This window comes from Sinohyriopsis cumingii, chromosome 8 (genome assembly GCF_028554795.1).
Source record: "Sinohyriopsis cumingii isolate HCF-2022 chromosome 8, ASM2855479v2, whole genome shotgun sequence".
Taxonomy (NCBI): domain Eukaryota; kingdom Metazoa; phylum Mollusca; class Bivalvia; order Unionida; family Unionidae; genus Sinohyriopsis; species Sinohyriopsis cumingii.
The window spans coordinates 80662880-80681911 of NC_142968.1; the positions used below are offsets into that span (position 1 = coordinate 80662880).

The 19032-nt window shown below is 36.4% G+C and overlaps 1 protein-coding gene and 1 non-coding gene across 8 annotated transcripts in view; one reads left to right on the forward strand and one right to left on the reverse strand.

The window, feature by feature from the left end:
• LOC149793960 (talin-1-like) overlaps positions 1-5304 on the reverse strand; it is a 284989-nt gene extending 279685 nt beyond the window's left edge. For all 7 annotated transcript variants that reach the window (XM_089967893.1, XM_089967891.1, XM_089967887.1 and 4 more), the window contains exon 1: positions 5228-5304. The gene's annotated coding sequence lies outside the window, so the exon portion shown is untranslated. The remainder of the gene's footprint in view (positions 1-5227) is intronic.
• A 12882-nt stretch (positions 5305-18186) lies between these two features.
• Trnaa-ugc (transfer RNA alanine (anticodon UGC)) lies at positions 18187-18258 on the forward strand. The gene has a single exon. It is a non-coding gene; the product is annotated as a tRNA-Ala (tRNA).
• Positions 18259-19032: the final 774 nt, after the last annotated feature.

Here is a 19032-nt window from a genome sequence, read left to right on the forward strand (position 1 = left end):
CATTCAAAATCATGATTTTGGACTCCGAGAACCCCCAACACGGTCGTGTTTTGGAGAACACGATGTTCAGGAATCTTAGCCCCATAGTTTTTCAACAACAAAAAGATTCCTTTCTTTCTGACCATCACAATACATGCCTGTAACTTGTAGTATGTAAACCTATGGGGCACACAGCTAATATAGAGGCAATTAAAAGGTAAAACGATCAGAGATTACTTCATTGGCTAACAATGCATAGGTAAAGTACAACAACCAAATTTGTCTGAAGTGAAGTTGTTTTTGTTGTTGTGGGGTTTAACGCCATATTTCATCACACGATAGGCTATATATGGCGGCCAGTATTAATGGTGGAGGAAGAACCCGGGAAGAACCACCAACCCACGAGAAGCTACTGGCAAGCTTTCTCACATACCCACACTGGCCGAATCCTAGACTCGAACAGATGCAGACAGAGGTGAGATGGCAGTGATCCGTAACGGAGAGCGCTTTAGACCACTTGGGGCCCCCTGAAGCGAAGTATGAGATGTTCTAAAGACCAGATTGTTATTACACATCCCTTCATTGAATGAGAATGATGAAGCCAAATTTTATGGAGTTTGTGATCAGCAGCAATAAATAATTGAATAACCTGCAAGGACGGACCTTCCCTTCTGCCAAAAAATAAGCAGTCTCTCAAGACAGGTGGTCTCTAATGGCAGGTTTGTACAAAAAGACCAGTTTCCAAGGTCGAGTTTCAGAACAATTTCAAGAAAAATAACCACAATCACTGTACAAATATTCTATACTTTATTAATTGTTCTTGCTAAAATATTGTACGCTTTCATCTAAAGACAAAATTATATACATCTATCATTAAATACGAAATCATATTTGCATTTGAAGATCACATATTTTAGCATATGAAATTGTTTCTGAATTACTCATTTTCCTTTATAACAACCTAAGTTTGTTTAACCTAGTTTAACTCTTTCATCACTAAGTAATTTTGTGGGCATTAGAGTCCTCAACACTAAGTAACTTTGGAGTTGTAAAGCAAAATGACTTTCAAAAGTGGATTTTGAAATAACATAACTTTGCCAATTTTCAAGATATCTGGCAGGATTAGGTATCAAAATCAAATTTTATGACTAATAGACTAAAATGTGCATATCTATTACAACTGTTAAATTACAGGTGCAAACAGGTAACACAACAGGTAAAATACAAGTAATTATCTATTTACTTCTTAGAAAACTTAGAAAGTTCCCAAAACTTGTTCAATTGACCCTAGATGTATTCATGAATAATTCCAGTAGCAACACAAGTCTTTTAGGTATATGACAGGTAGAAATTAAAATTCCATAAAATGCCTTGATTTCATCCAAGGTGAGATTGGTCAACACGCCTGTATCACCTCTGGCATGTTTGATCGTCGCATTCAAATTTGTAAGACGGACGTTTCCAAAAACTGAATAGAATATTTGAAAATATTCCAAAGCTCTCCTGGAGCCATCTAACACTCAGGTGGGTCCAACTCTCTCAGAAAACTGAAACAAATCTCTTTGGTTTTCCAACTTCGTCTAAACAAAAATATGTGGAGCGTACACTTCCTCCGGTTCAAAACCTTCAAAGTCCTCTTCATTACCTCATACAGCATAGTGACAAAGTACAGCACGCTATAAATAGAACACCTGTTACCTAGTTGACCGCATACGCATAGGCCTGCCTGTGAACTGTTAAGCAATGTAGTGTATGTTACGTTTAACAACAATTTTAACCATTTTACATTTTTGGTACATGTCTATTATATGTGGAAAAATTTAAGAGTAAAGTCCGATTATTATAGCTGTGTAATTATTTTTCACGGAAGAATTTTTTATGTGCTTTAAAATCTTGAGAGAACTCATTCACCGTCATGTCAGTAAGGCTGCGTGACCGACTGTAGCTGCCAGTTCCCATACTCGAAATTTACATGTTTTTTGTCTGTGTCTACATCACTAAGTCATCTGAATTTGATAATTTATAAAAACTAATTGCTGCCTGTATCAACATCAGAGCCTTTACCTAAGTTATTGAATCTTTCATAGTTATGATTCTAATCATGAAAACTTTTCAAGTACTGAATGAAATCCTGCCTGTGAACTGTTAAGCAATATATCATATGTTACGTTTAGCAGCGATTTTCACCATTTTACATTTTTGGTACACATCTATTATATGTGGACAAATTTAAAAGTAAAGTCCAATTGTTATAGCTGTGTAATTATTTTTCACTGATTTTTTTGCTTTAAAATCTTGAGAGAACTTGTTCACCATCATGTCAGTGAGGCCACATGACCAAAAGTAGCTGCCATTTCCCACACTCGAAATTTACATGTTTTTCGTATGTGTCTACATCACTATGTCATCTGAATTTGATAATTTATAAAAACTAATTGCTGCCTACATCAATATCAGAGCCTTTACCTAAGTTATTGAATCTTTCATATTTGTGATTCTAATTTTGTGAAAACTTCATTAAGTACTGAATGAAATCCGCAACCGCCATTTTGGAGAATGGAGATTGGGACCAAGTTACTTTAAATAGCAGATACAGACCAGTTCATAAACAGTGACCACGTGATCTGATGTAATTGTCATTCGCAGAAATGAGTGTAGTATCTAATAAGGGGGTTTTCCCCTAAGGTGGCGCTATGAAAACCAGCTCAAAATGGCTGATGTTTACAGCAGGCGTCAAAAGGCGCTTCCATGCAAATGGAGTAGAGGCGTCAAAAGGTACTTCCATGCGAATGGAGGAGAGGCGTCCAAAGACGCTTGCATGAGGTAAAGGGTTAACATGGGGGAAAAAACAACAAACATAACAAGTCTTGAACAATATCAATCGAATCCCACAAACGATTCTCTCTTGCTGGTTTAATAGACAATGACCTTATCACCCACCCACCCCAGGAATATGGATTAACTTCAAAGACAAACAATATAGCAACTACTACATAAACTTTGGCACTACAACATCAATTCATGACATGTATATTAGCCTGGTTTATAAACTGTAGCATCTATCACCAGTAGCAACAATCTCTTTTTTTAATATTCCTTTTATGTTTGTTTTTAATCAGAACAATCACTGCTAATCAAGCAGTGTTGTAACATTTGATTACATATAGGTCAGTGGTGTCTGGCCTCGCGATATGGTCAATAGGAATGCCAGGTCCTACCATAAGGCCAGGAAGCAGGCTAAGTGCAAGAATAATTAGTAGTCTGGTTTCTTGCTTTTTATGCTCCCTGCATTGCTCACCCATATATGAATAGTGGAGAACAATGCTATGAGCATACGAAGCAGGGAACCAGACTAGGAAATAATATACATATACTTTAGTCTGGTTTACGGCAGAAACTATAAAGCACTATAAGCATAGCTAAAAAACTCATATCGGTAGCCAGCCTCTATTATTTTTTGTTAAATTTAGAACAGTATAAGCGGTTGTTTTTACAGGGATTAAATAAAAGTTGGTGGAGTTCATACTCGTTTTTGCGACGCGGTCATCATAACGGTGTTGAATGCATCATGGTCACCGGTCGCATTCAGCAGGTGGTCGCTCATAATAGAGCGTATATATAAAATCGATCCATGCATTACAATTGTGGTTGGAATGACAGGTGGTTGCTCATACCAATTTTTTAGTGTATCAGCAAAGATTAGCAAAAATACATTTCAAAACTTCAGGTTGATGAAGTTTTACTTTATCAAGCACAGCAGCAGGGGGAGCATTTAATTCTTTACACATATTGCAAACATCATATTGACAGTTAATATGAAGTATATAATGTCAGCCGAAATAGGAGCACCACCTGTATGTAGCACAAAGCTCATAGCTGCACTGTTGATGTGTACTGATAATGTGTCAACACCCAAACTGGACAGAAGCATTTATTACTGCTGTATTACCTTTAAAACCACATTAAACTTTAAAATATTATGTTTTCCCCTTCCCACAATGAAATGGTTTGTCTCAAATGTGACATACATACATATATACATACATGCATGATTGCATGTATACATACATACATCTTCATTTTTTTTCCTAGAAACAAGCATATCTAGTTCTATCAATGCCACTGTTATGGTCTTCATGAACAACTCTGTTCTAACTAGGATTCGCTCAGAGAATCCAGCTGGGATGTTTGGACAACAGTACCATCTAGTCTTTAGCGAGTGCATAGATGAACAGTAAGTACACCTGCATTACCCTGAAACCCCCTACATAACTAAAGTGGCAAAGACTGCAGCAAAGTATCCATTTTGCCATCCAATGGATGTTTTTTATGAAAGGTCGACATGGTTGTGATTATGTGTTTATGTATATGGCACACAAAAATCCAAAACCCAAAAAAGGATACTATTTATATTCATATTATGAATTTCCAATCACTTTCTAAAAAGCTTAAATGAAAAGATGGTTTACTCTCAACTGGACATCGCTATTGCTTTTTGGGGTCACATGCACCGACACCTCTTGGGACCTTACAACAAATTTTTTGAAGTCTAAAAAAAAGAACAATGCTGTCAGGGAAAATGGCAGATACAGGCCAGTGATTTTAAGTTGTTTGCTGTGCCCGAAATATTCTTTCTCCCAGCAGTGCAGTACAATCAATTAAGTCAAAGGAAAACATAACATTTAAAAGAATTACAAAACTTATTTTTTTAAATACGCAATATTTTGTCAATAAAATCGGGTTTTGTTTTTACAAACTAATGCCATAGACGAGAGCTTTATATAATCCTCGTAACACCCTGATACATAAATTTTAAATTTTTGACTTTTGCATACAACGTTGATGAGTGTGCCAGTCCAATCTGAAAGAAAATTCACAGATGCTTTATAGAGAACACCATATAAAAGTAGAAAATTAAAGAGTAACCGTCTTTTCCCTAAAAGAAATCTTCTGTAAACAGATTCGATTGCGCACGAAATCAAAATCTCGAAAGTTTTAACTCAGAAATGAAACTTTAATTCATTCGAGTGACTATTCATCGTTACTCGTATGCCCAAAATGGGTAGCGCAGCGGGAGTCTGGCCTACAAATGATTCTGCAGGAACCACCGGTAGCGCATCTGTAATGACCGGTGGGGAGTTTCAGTCTTTCAGTCCCTGCAACATTAATTTCAGCGAAGCCATGGTGTACGGAAATATATAAAAGCAAATATCTGCAATCAACTGCTTTGTAAATGATACTGTCTTACCCTTTAAAGTGCCCAGTTGCTGTTCTAATGTGTTTTCTTTAGGCACACCCTCGTTTTGAAGCTGAGATGGCGGAAATCAAACTGACGTCATGACCGGAAATTAAACTTTTGCACACCATAGCAGGTACTACGCGGTACAATCCTGATTGATTAAATCAAACGTTTGAAATTATGTTTGTTTACGTGGTGTTTAAGGGAACATCAAAATATAACAGAAACACCAAAAAGGTTTTTCATTTGACCATAACAATAACAGAGGTATCTTTGTTGATGATATTTTCAAAATTATTGGTACCAATATTTCAAAGCATTATTGAGAAGGGCGAAACTGAATCACTGATAACAAATGCGAAAAATGATCTAGCGAGATTCTGCGGTAGACAATGTTTGTTTTCCCACTCGAGCAATGGTCCAGACATGTATAAAAAATATGGTATCGCTTTTATTAATTGTTTTTAGACTTTTCCGAGGTTTTCGGCTCTTTTAATCGTGTAACATTACTGAACTGCCTGACTAATAAAGGTATCGGTGGATTTTTATTTTTATTTGGATTTTTTTTTAAGTTATTGTGTGGTTGTACAAGTTCATTCGAACACGTGAAAGGAAGTATGCTGAATTTTTACTGTAATATTGGTATCAGTCAATGCTGCGTTTTAATCCCTCTAGTGTTTAATATGTTCATAAATGATTTGGCTTAAGACTTCAACCAAAAATGGCCACAATGGTATATTTAGTGCACAATAAACATCTGATATTATTGCTCCGTCGTATATTGATGACTTTAAAAAAATGTGCTGATGGAGTCATCTCTTTACAAATTCAGATTAATATCCTTGAGATATTATGTGAAAATAATCGAATGCGTGTAAATGAAGATTTTAAGCAATAACAGTTAATGTATTCTGGGATATTTAGGGGTAAGGAAAAGTGGTATTATAACGATTCCAGACAGTATATTGCTACGTTTTGGGCTCTTTAAAACAGTAGCATAAAAGAGTGAAGACAACAAACTTTGTAAAATTTAACAAATAATTTATTTTCCTTTGGAAAAAAAAAGTTATAAATAAGAAAAAGAACTTACGGTTCTGCGAATCAAATCCGAAAATAATCCAAGAATAATCCAAAAATTAAAAAATAGAATTTCTAGAAATAAAAAAGTCCTGAAAAAAATCAAAGATGGAGGACGATGACCTATGCAATAGTCCGTGTTGTCCTGATGAGTCACCAGTTCTTTGTTGAACCACAGAAAATAATATTCCAGTTTTGAATTCCGAATAAAATTCAATAAATGTCTTTCTCCAAGAATTCTGTATGAACACTTAAATAGTCCCAGGGAAAAGAATTAATGATTCCATAAAATATAATCATAAAATATAATTTCAACTCAAACTGGTCACATAAAAAAAAAAATTAAGTGTCAATGGCCCAACTGACGAAATGCTATATAGAAAAAGTTTACACACTAATTTAAGACGCAAAACAGATTCCCGTATAATGATCACGTGATCACTTTCTGGCACAAAGTAGAAATTTTTACATGCCTAACATCACGTATGGCCTCGACTAAAGCCAATCATTTTTACTCTGGGAATGAATTTAAAAAAAAAAGGAACAAAAGAAGTTGCGTAAGTTGCGTACTTCAACTCTTACTGAATCAAGGTCAGCATTAGATAGATACAAAGTTTCTATTATTAAGTGTTTACGAAAAAAAATCAGGTCAAACTAATTTCTGGAAAATGTCAAATTCAGTAAATAAAACTACATTACAATAGCATGTAATGGAATAAGTTTTAAAAAAAACAAACAAACAAACAAACAATTAAGTTAACTTAAATATAAATCAAATCAAATATACATAACAATATGGTCACGTGCATTGGACTGCACATCATTCCTACTCTAATTTGAGGAGAAAAACAAAGGAAGAACTTGCAATTCAAGCAAATAAGTCTCGGGACATTTAATATTGTTTAATTAAGTTAGGCAACTTTTCCGCACATAAGGTTTCAAAATATTGGATAATGTGATCACACCTGTATAACGTTATGCCTATTACATTTTAAGGGAAGAATACTCATAGCAATTTAAGAGGTACCTAATGGGTTCTTTCGCCATCCAAGACGAACATACCCCATCTTACCAGGAAGAGAATGTGGACTAGTACCTCTTTGTTTTTCTTGTTATTATAACTGTATTAAGGACTGAATAATAACCTATATCCGAGGCAATATTATATTATACTAACAACCATGTTATGTTATGATGGCAGTAATGTTATTTTATGACTGAACAAAAAAAAAAAAGATGAGTCAGGTAAATTTAATTGGGTCATGAAAGTAAAAGGCATTATTCTGATATTAATTCGGTACACACAGGATGCATGAGAGGAAAATGTATTTTTACTTAACTTCAGTCAAGGCCATAAAGAAAACGTTCATTGAAATGGAAACAAATGACATAAAGCACATCACCGTAATCATTTGTATGACAAGTTTCCCTGTCCAGTTTTATATAACCATTGCTTTACCTACCAATGTATTAAACAAATTTGTCAGACTCTGATGTTAATCACGTAGTTTTGACATAGAATCAGTGCTTAGGTATGTTATGTTACAAAAGTCAGATACAAGATGAATATTATTTTCATTACAACGCCCATTTGATACGGATCTTGGAGACATGTTCATACCAAGATTTGTAAAAGACAAAAACATCTATATGATATAATATTTTATTATTGTATGAAGTCTTGAAAACAAGTCAAAATAACTCAACATGCACGCTATATAGTGCCCGCATTCTGTGGAAAAGAGTAAGTGGATATATAACTGTATTGTGAACATAATTAAATAATACTTATTCACGCCATGTTTCTTACATCCATATGTGATACGATACAAATTTATGTTATCCGGGTTCTTCATACTACGTACCTTTATATTCGTTGGTCAAGTATTTATTTATTTTCATTAATCACATTAATTTAATTTAATTTTCACTTTAATTTTAATCATATTAATTATATAATGATTTGATGCTCTGTAGTACTGAAATACTGTTGTCATTATCATGTGACTATTGTCACTGTCATTAACAAAGCACAAAAGATAATATCTTTCCGAGGCAAGTGAATAGAGTGCCTTACTCTGGGAACACGCTAGAGCGCATGACTGACCGGGGGGGGGGGGTACGGGGATATATCCCCGGGTCCAATAACACTTTGTAAATTTTATAAAAGAAAAACTTTGAACAAGAACTATGAGAGGTCCGAGTGTTTCTTACCCCAGGGCTAGTGATCACTATCTACGGTCCTGTTACGGACAACGCTAGTATTGTATCTTTCTCGGAGACTCGCCAAGCCGACCAGCTGCCAGTAGAGTATCTTTCTCAGGGATTCGCCAGGGTGTTTAACCGCCAGTACAGTGCCTTGTTCAGGGACACACGTGTGCGACCAGGCGCCAGTAGAGTGCCTCTCTCTGGGACACGCCAGGATTGTCAACCGTCAGTATAATGCCTTTTTCACGGACAGTTCATCGCAATCAACCGACACTAGCGAGCCTTTCGCTGGGATACGCCAGGACGGTCTACCGCCAGTGTAGTGACTTTCTTGGGGGGTGGGAGGGGGTGGTCCCGGACACACCGGGGCGGGTAATCGTTAGTAGTGTGCCTTGTTCAGAGACACCAGAGCGGCCGACCGCCAGTCATGTGGGATTATTACCACACACACAAAAAAATGGCGAAATGGGCCAACGCCTTGCAAACGAATGTTTTGTTTTATTATGTTGTTTTTTATTTTATAAAAAAAATGTTACATGTTTGTGTCACATATTTTCAAAGAACGGATAGAGATTGTGCTAGCTAACTATAACGTCGTATTTTTACAAGCACGCACGAACATTCAGTATCGTATGCTTTCACTGAAGACTTCAGTTTATTCCATTTCCATCCAGTCACGGTGATGGACTGGGGTGGGTGGGTGAAAGAGGTGTTGAATTTAGCTAGTATCTAATGGGGAGGTCGAAAAACGAGCTGGTCATTTTTTTATTATTTTTTTTTTTAAATTTTTTTACCATTGTAATATGTTTTTAGATGCCAGCAATTGTAAAATATGCTTATGACAGCAATTCTATAATAAAATCGGTGTGCACGGTACTAATTTTGTACCATCCATTAATTGCTGTTTGGTTTAGCATCAAATACATAATTTAGTACTAAGGAGTAAAGGGACATGCCCATGGACATACCACAGTATCCTACACTGGTTGGTGGTAGGCTTCGAACCCCACCCTTTCAGACGCAAGTCCGGCACGATAATCAGTAAACACTAAACCACCAGGGTTTGTGTGCCTCCATATGATGACTTACTATTACAATATGCATGCGGGCACATCGTGAGAATTCGAAATCACGGGGCGCGCAGGCAAATGCTTATTAATAGGCCATATTACCGAGAGGAGAAGCTTTCATGAAGTGTTCACAGCATTTTATCACCTAGGTTTTGGCAGAACCAGACAAAAATCTAATCATATCAGCATGATATTTTCCTCACGAGTGAAGGAAATTGTATGAGATCATAACAATTCTATTTCATATGCTTATTCAAGTTATGGTGGTGTTCGTTTATTATATTTGAGGGCGTAGATTTGTATGTGTTGGGGGGTGGGTGGGTAGGGTGGCATTTTTTCCAGCTCGCTTGTTTGTTGTTTCTATGTTAAAATTTCGGCCTCTGACAAGCTCTCGTAACATCAATACATAACAATTCCCTTCCCTCCTCCCATCGATTACTCATGTTTTAGATCTCTGTTTAATGTGTTTTCAAAACTTCGAATGAAAACTATTGCTGAAGCAATTCAACAGTGTACGATTGAATTAGGCAGAGACAGGTCTAAGTGGAATCTGTAAGAAACAACGGCTGTTTAAATTATGAAATATTTACCGTGGTTAATTGTAGTTATGTATGTTTGGAAATAGTATACCAGATTGTAATTAGAACATTACTGAAATTCCGGGGACTAACACTCAAATTAAAACAGTACATTGTGTAACACTTCATTTATCAGAGCGCGTAGAATAAAACTCCCAAAACAGTAATAGGCACAATACAGACATAACTCCAAAACGCATGTAACCGTAGGAATTTATTTTCTTTTTTATGTTTAGAATTTGGTGAAGAAACTACATTTATGCATGCCAAATCTCAATTTGTCTTCTCCTAAACGACTTTGAAAGGCGTGAAATTTAAAATACAAGGTATTTTTCGATTTGATCTATGTCACGTGTTCTTAGCAAAATTGTTCTACCTAAATATGATCGATGATTGAATACAAAGAGGTTACGAGCGTCATATGATTATTCGACCTTTGTGTACGCTCTTGTATAATAAACAAAATTTTATTTCATTCATTTTTCGACGAAGATAAATTTTTAGCACATGATCAGCTGGTGAATACATGAAATATTTTATAAATAAGGAGCATTTGAAGAAAAGTTAGCTGTTATTATTACCGTTCTTTGCGACTAAAATATATAAGATAACAAAAAAAAAAATATAAAAGGAAATGCAGCCAAAAGCACGAAATAATAATATTCTATATCCCTTTAGCAACGTATGCTTTCATGGTTTGGAAAGTTTCAGATGCACAATGTAATTATGACTTTTTTTTCCCCAGTAAACGTTTATCATACTATTCAATAATAAAAAGGAATAAAAATCCGAAAATATTTTTGTCTACCAACGACAATGTCGCTGCAGATTTAGCAACTGTGACTTTGACCTCTGATCTTTTGATGACTCCATTCCTCTCCTATTACGTGATAAATCAAATAACAGAAGATATATTCCCTTTATGTGCAGTTTGTCATATTACAACGAAAAACGGTTCACCCAGTGACGATGACATCAGCCACAGCCATCTGGTATGTGTGTGTGTGTGTGTGTGTGTGTGTGTGTGTGTGTAAGATTTGGAATTTTAACTTAGCTTTAAAAAAAAATTTCAGTCATATCGGTACACAACGTCAGCAGTGTGGCACTTTATAGTGATGTCCAGCAATGGGGCATCATGCCGCAGATATGTAGCATGATGTCCCACCCAGTCACATTATCCTGACACCAGGCTGACCAGTCCAAACACTAACCTCTTTATGCTGAGCGCCAAACGAGGCAGCTGTTAGTACCATTTTTATAAGTCTTTGGTATGACTCGGTCGGGGATCGAACCCACAACCTACAACATCTGAGGCGGACCTCTAACCACTAGGCCACCGGAGCGGTTTTCAGCCATCTGGATTTATCATCCGGAAGGATGTGAATCTGGTTAGAAATATAACGCTTATCCATAGAGGGTACACGGTACTAATAATATGGAAAAATGGAAACCAGCCTGGAAATGGGTAAACATAAAATAGAGTATATATGGGTTTGGCTGACCAGAATTGGTTAATAATGTAAGTTATGTTTTAGGAAAAAGAATCTTTAGAGTGCTTATCCTAGTTGTAAGTGAGAAAAATAGAGACATTGTTTTATTGATGGAATTTCAGTCATTTAACAGTCTTCAGTTAGGAACGCTCGTTACTAAAACTTGCACCTGACTCTATGGTGCGGAATTGAAAGTACATGTTTTAAACATCTGCAGGTCCAGAAAATTCCGCAGCTCATATCCTTTCCTCAAAAGAGAAGATGACATCCATGTTTCATTTATACTGATAAATATAGGTTCGATCATGAGCTCTAAAATGTTTTAAGTTATTGATTTTGTAATATCATGGTGTTGGCATAGGTTTACTATCGGAACTGAATTAGTACCGTGAGTCCTAGACACACAGTATAACTTCTTTCCACACAGAATATAAGAAACTGACCATTGGGACCTTGATCATTGACCTTTTGAACTCCACAACAATATAAATATTTATATCCTACTGTAAACAACAATATAAATATTTATATCCTACTGTAAACATCTTTCTCGAATATAATTTGATCACGTCAATAAAAACTTGCAGTACCAAATCTAAAACCTGTAACCAATCCCTCCTAAACATCACTGGCATTCACCTCTAAACACGGGGCCCCGAGTGGCCGAGTGGTCTAAAGCGCTCTCCGTTACAGATCACTGCCATCTCACCTCTGTCTGCGTGGGTTCGAGTCTCGGATTCAGCCTATGTGGGTATGTGAGAAAGCTTGCCAGTAGCTTCTCGTGGGTCGGTGGTTCTTTCCGGGGTTTTCCCGGGTTCTTCCTCCACCATTAATACTGGCCGCCATGTATAGCCTATCGTGTGCTGAAAAATGGCGTTAAACCCTAAAACAACAACAACAACAACAACAACCTCTAAACACCGCAATCTGACTCCTTCAAGTAGATGGCTGACTCGGTTTTTATCCTTTTCGACCTTTGTCTATGATAGCAAAAGATGTCCTTCTAATCCGCTATTTTTGTTTTAAGACTAAATATTTATAACCAGTAACATGTTGAAATGCATTCCCAAGATTTTCGAAGATTCCTTATAAGAAATTTTATGATGACGAAATTGGACATTTAAATAGAGCAGGATGACGGATAAGACCTGAGTAAACTACATCAACTACCGAAACCGGGCATAGCGTAGCGCGTATGTTGAAATTAGCAATATCCCGCAGGCCGAACTTGAAGTTTCAGTTAGAGGATTCTTAAAGGTAGGGCAAGGGTAAACGTATTATTTTGAGTTCTTTCGTGTGTTAGGCAAGTCATCGATATGTTGTAGACCTAAAGATTAAAAAGGTAGGGCAAGGGTAAACGTATTATTTTGAGTTCTTTCGTGTGTTAGGCAAGTCATCGATATGTCGTAGACATGAAGATTAAAAAGGTAGGGCAAGGGTAAACGTATTATTTTGAGTTCTTTCGTGTGTTAGGCAAGTCATCGATATGTCGTAGACCTAAAGATTAAAAAGGTAGGGCAAGGGTAAACGTATTATTTTGAGTTCTTTCGTGTGTTAGGCAAGTCATCGATATGTCGTAGACCTAAAGATTAAAAAGGTAGGGCAAGGGTAAACGTATTATTTTGAGTTCTTTCGCGTGTTAGGCAAGTCATCGATATGTCGTAGACCTAAAGATTAAAAAGGCGGTAATAAATATGACCTAGTATGGATTTCTTTACGACAATAAACTTAATATGTTATAATGCAGTCATATGTGTATGAGGCGAGGCAAAGCAAAGGCTGTCAGAAAAGTAAGCAAGGCTTTGCACTCTCTTTGCGTCCAAATATTTACTATTGAATCTAGAATATCGTGATTTTCCCGCTACTTAAGGATGAATGAAGATGAATAATCCGCGTAAGCTTGACGTTTCGCGGGAAAGAGGTAACGTATGTGATAAATTAACTCGTTTTGATCTCGATTATGGCGTATATCAATCCAATCATCAGTCCCATATTACGGACAGACATACATTGTTTGCGTACATCGGCACAATCTTGGCTATACAGTGTCAATAAAAATGTTTGTTGTAAAAGTGTAAAGGTGCAAAATTTTAAAATCTGTTGTAACATAAACCCTTCAGAATAAAAGTAAGCATGTATTCCTAAAAGATAAAGGTAAGGATGTAAACATTATTTCAGATGTATATTAAAAAAACAACAATAGATAAAAGTTACAAAAGTAAAACACTTGAAGTTTAAGACCTATGTTTATTCCATAAACGATACTCTTGCTGGAATGTCGTGATTTATATGCCTCGAAAAGCTTCTTAAATGTTTCGACATACCCTCACAACGTGTAAGTAGTCGCACTAGACAAGAATATATTTTACTCGGAGTGGACACTGGTATGAGATGTAGTCTGGTCGATGGATGTATGGATGGATAGATCGATAGATAGATAGATAGAGAGATAGATAGATCTTGGAGGATGGACGGATGTATAGATAAACGGAAAGAGATATGCAATAAATCTCATCTTTCCAAATGATCCCGACAAAGTTTGATCACATCATGTTGATAATGGGTAAGAACACAAATTGACACATTATTAAATCTGAGAATACAGTCTGGATATAATTTTAACACTGAGATCGTCTTCTAAAACATAAATATATATTTGGAATCTCTCATCTCTTCTACAGACTAGTAGGACCACTCCGGTGGCTTAACTGGTAAAAGCGATCGTCTCGGATCTGGGAGCTTGCGGGTTCAAAGCCAATCCTAGTCATACCAAAGACTTATAAAAACGGTACGCACAGCTGCCTCGGTTGGCTCTCAACATTAAGAGGTTAGAGTATGGACTGATCGGCCAGGTATCAGGATACTGTGACTGGGTGGGACATGATGCTACACGTCTGTGGCATGATGCCTCAGCGCTAGACATCACTATAAACTGCCCGACTGCCGACATCGTAGCGATATGAATACATTTTTTTTTTAAAGTTACGATAAAAATGCAAATCACACACACACACACCAATAATGTATTGTGTTTGACGCGTTCGCTCTCAAATGATATGCATTACGGTTGTACAGGAAAGATTTGCTAAACGTTTTGATTGTCCTTGCAGCTTCACATTTGAAATGTACAGCCATTTGTATAACTTTCTTCACTTTCTCGCAAGCTTCTTTGTATTCAATAGTGAATGTACGGGTCATCTGACATGGCGCAGATGATATTTATGTTTAATCGTTACATTTTCAACTGATGTTCAACATTGTATGCACGGATGAATAACTTATTATCGATTTTCATGTCTTACAATAAATTAGTTTGCTTGTTGAATTGGCAGCAATTGTTGATACATGTTTATTTCATTAAAAAAATCTAAAATGTTCTCAACGTGTTTCAGCGCTGGAATCAATATGGAGATGCAACTAGAAGAAATGAAGTTATTTAATAAGAAATAACTAATGCTATTTTTGATGTCTTCCCATGTCAAATTCTACTGCCATTTGTGTCACATACCTTCCAGCACCACCACCATTCTTACGTCCGTGACTCATGTACTGTAACTCTAAATCCGTTACGTATATTTTGTCACCCTGCTGTGAGTGTATGCATATAGCGTGGATAAAAACTATCTGAAAACTTGAGTCTTTAACACAGAGTGGTCTTTAATTACAATTTGGTGTATATTTTACATTTGTACCCCTCTCGGGGACTCCAGAAGAGGGACCCAAATTTCTTGCAGATGGTTACCACGTAGGTAACCTATATGTCATGTGTGTGGGATAAATTACATCCAGCGGTTTCGGAGAGATTCAGAGAGAGAGAGAGAGAGAGAGAGAGAGATTAAAAACAAACACTGAGTACTGACAAAGAGAATACTTTTGTTGGGAACTCTTTGCTCATCCAGATAATTTGCTTGGCGACAGTAATTTCCATTTGATTGAATATTAACCCTTGACATATGGGAAATGTCAAACCGTCACATTCTTCTGTAATGGCAAGCATTTACCGCAGCATAAAATAATATATTCGTTGTAGCTTCCACGCATCCAAAAAACGTATTATCGCAGTAAGTTCAGGTTCGTCATCACCACACGCCCATGATTTCTCTCCCTTTATCTTCTTACCTTATTCTGGTACATGTTACATATCCTTGTATGTGTTTTAACTCGCATACTCACTTTTAATTTATTTTTATTCAGTTCATACTAAATTCAGATCTACCTGTTCATATCTCTTTGTCGTTAATTAATTGTCGTCCAGTGACATTCATGAGCATAATGAAAATTGTACACACACACACACACACACACACACACACACACACACAGACACACACACACACACGTGCCCGTGCTCACATTGATAAATGAAACGATTTTAGTCGGAAGTCTAATCTTGTGCATATATGCTGATTTTGGAAAGAAAGAAGTGGTCACATTTCAAGTGGCTCTCAAAACCAAATTTGAAAATGTGCTTAAAATAGATATTAACATTAAAACTATATTAGCTTCCTCATAGTGTGATGAGGATTATTCGTCTCCATAACGGCCTTACATGAGTGTTATAGCTTCCCATCAAACCTAAGAGTAATGAGAAACTCGGGTCAAGATTTTTGTCGAGCATTAGTTAAATTGTTTGTTTTCAAACTTTTTCTTGAGTATTAAGCAAGTTTATTCGACAAATTGTGCAACTATTCAAAAGTTATTTTCACACATGACTTAATGTATTTCGCACATGACTCCATTTAAAGTGAGGAGCCGCAGTGTTGAGTTGTCAGTGTGTCAGCTTCGTGATCAGATAGGTACGGGTTCGAATTCTGCACGAACCAGGCTGTGACTGCTGTCGAAGTGTGTCTCTGTGCTGGGCTAGGCACTTTACTCCAGTTGCACGATTTAATGTTTAGTTTGTTGGTTTGTGGTTAAAACGTCAAACAATCAAACAAACCGTTAAATTTGATCTGAAGTAATTCTTCAATCCCGCTCTGATAATAAGATGGCTATATCAGATCGACTCTTCAAAACGATGTACGTTATAAATTACATTCGTTAACATGTGTATTTTTATTTTTTTTTATACACATATCGTTCTGTTTCGGTTTGTTTATCGGAGAAAATGTGAGACGCGGCAAAGCTAATGAAATCGTCTTGGTGGCAACGTCAATACACTGTTTACATGTTAAATGCACAGCATATAATGAAGTTTGCACATCATATAAGTACAAAAGTACAGCATATACAGAAGTTTGCACATCATATAAGTACAAAAGCACATCATATAATAAATATTCTCATCTTAAGACAGCTCTGGCGTTCCATAGTCCTGCAAGCCAATGTTAAAGCTTATGTGCATCTCTATAACACCGAAAACGGCGATACAGCAAACAGCCGAATCCTTGTATCAGTTATTCGCTATTATTTTCGCAAATGTTCATAGTGATGTGGATATAATGTAGGTAAATCGATAGGCTACTTTATTTCTTGAAAGTTGTTGAAAGCATCACGTGATCAAGCTCGCAACCTAATTTTAAAACTGAAAAATACATTGTTGGATTGCCTGAATGGGGTTACCGTAACTAAAGAAGTTTATTGCTATATGGATGAGATCAAATGCATATACATTTTCAGAATTGTCAGATCCATAAGATTGAACCAATCACAAATAATTTCTGTATTATTGGACCATATGCATACACAAGTTCCTCTTTCTTTAAAATACATTATGGTCAAAGGTTTTCATTTTAAAGCATGAACTTGAAAATACTATTTCACTGATCATGCAACTTTTACTTACGTCGACACGAAAGCTTACAAAGTTTGTAGGAATATTTTAAGTAAACGACTCCTGAGTTCAAACGTGTTTGCAGTTAAATGATGCATTTAAATATATTCGGTCGCAAAAATTAGTTTCGGATTGGTCTTAAAAAATACACGGGACTGTATAGTTTAGTTACTTAAATATACTACATTTTTGGGGGTGTTTACAACCGATAATACTACATAAAAGTCTAGTATACGATGTCTTCTGCAAAAATTGGTTATTTGACGGCTTTAGTTTTTGTACGTGTCTTTGGTGGGTAAATTTCAAAAGTCACATTGTTAGACCATTAAACAAACGTCTTGTGGCTTGACTTTGTAATGTAAGAGAAGCAACTCGTGGAGATTCGTTGTATGGGAGGTAATCCAGGATAATACGTCATGGCCGTTTAAGTTGAACATATTACGGAACGATATTACCTTGTAACAAATAATTACAACCGGAGTTATTCATAAAAATGTAACGTTTCAGAATGAACATCTGTGTGATAGATATGTCATACATTTACTGTTACCATATTCTCAACATATCAGAAACAAAATAAATGCATGATACTTCATCACAAATTGATACCTACTACTATGTTCGCATGAAAATTGCGAACTGAAAACACAAGTATCGGCGAAAATGTAATAACAAAATTATTGAAATATAAACTCAGCGTACAGAAGATTCGTAAGAATTGATAATACAATTATCATATATGAATTTATTCTTAATATATTGTTATAACAGCGGGGATGTAGCTCAGCGGTAGAGCGTTCGCTTTGCATGCGAAAGGCCCCGGGTTCGAGACCCGGCATCTCCACTTAGATGTTTTATTTTAATATCCCATATATTTTTTCCCCCAAAGGTTGCAAGATAAATTTTAAATTTAGTTTCCTAAATGATTTTAATTTGACAAATGTTCAGAAGCCTCCAGCATTAATTATTGATTCGTTCTCGTTAAAAAAAATATCCAATAAACTACCGTCATTAGATGACCAATTTCGTAAAGGCAGGGCCGGCGCCAGACCCGGCCAGACTATCTGGCGCCCCAGGCAAGGTTAGATTCTGGCGTCCCCCCCCCCCGGAAAATATCAATTTCAAAATTTATGAACTAATTTTTAAAAAAAATGCGCCCCCTAAAATCAGCGCCCTGGGCGGCTGCTAAGTTTGGCTATATGGTAGCGCCGGCCCTGCATAAAGGCACGAGGTAATTACAGATGGGTTAAACGCTACTGCGGTCATGATAACTAAATTAAGTTGTTTTGCTCTTAAAAGGGTTTCGATTTACTCCTCACGTTTTGTTGTCACGCGGATGCTATTTCTATACACACACTGAGAGAGAGAGAGAGAGAGAGAGAGAGAGAGAGAGAGAGAGATCTGCATAACGGTTACATTGGATAATAATGAGATACAGTTCAGGTGCGCCTTCATACTTACATACAGTGAATGAATTCCATGCTTAATAAATCAGTAATTAGAGAACAACAATTATCTCGAATTTATGCGTGGAAGATACAATATGTACTATCACCATATGTATGGTATAGATGTGGCTTACATGTTTGCAGGTTACAAGTAATCTAAATTCACAAAA